Source organism: Phaethon lepturus, unplaced genomic scaffold (genome assembly GCF_000687285.1).
Source record: "Phaethon lepturus isolate BGI_N335 unplaced genomic scaffold, ASM68728v1 scaffold4061, whole genome shotgun sequence".
Taxonomy (NCBI): Eukaryota; Metazoa; Chordata; class Aves; order Phaethontiformes; family Phaethontidae; genus Phaethon; species Phaethon lepturus.
Window position 1 is genome coordinate 31,356 of NW_010518380.1, and position 264 is coordinate 31,619.

General features: G+C 63.3%; 1 protein-coding gene across 1 annotated transcript in view; it reads right to left on the reverse strand.

The window, feature by feature from the left end:
• Positions 1 to 264, reverse strand: part of LOC104628202 (protocadherin-16-like) — a gene marked incomplete at its 3' end in the record, with an annotated part of 30,484 nt that overhangs the window by 29,876 nt on the left and 344 nt on the right. The window lies entirely within an intron of this gene.

Genomic DNA, 264 nt, shown 5'->3' on the forward strand with positions numbered 1-264 from the left:
CCTCCCGGCCCCCACTTTTGCAGTCAGGAGCCCAGCCGCCATCTCCGATTGCATTTCCAGAACGCCTTCCCACACGGCAAGCGGCACTGAGCAGGAAGGCACGGAGAAGGAGAGAGGGGGGCCTCCCTTTGGGGGCTGCTGCAGCTGAGGCATCCTTGCACATGCCTGGGGCCTCCATGCTCACCCAGGGACATGGCTCCTCCACTCTGACCCTATCCCTGAACCCACCCCCACCCTTGACCTCTTCTCCATCTCTGTCCCCAT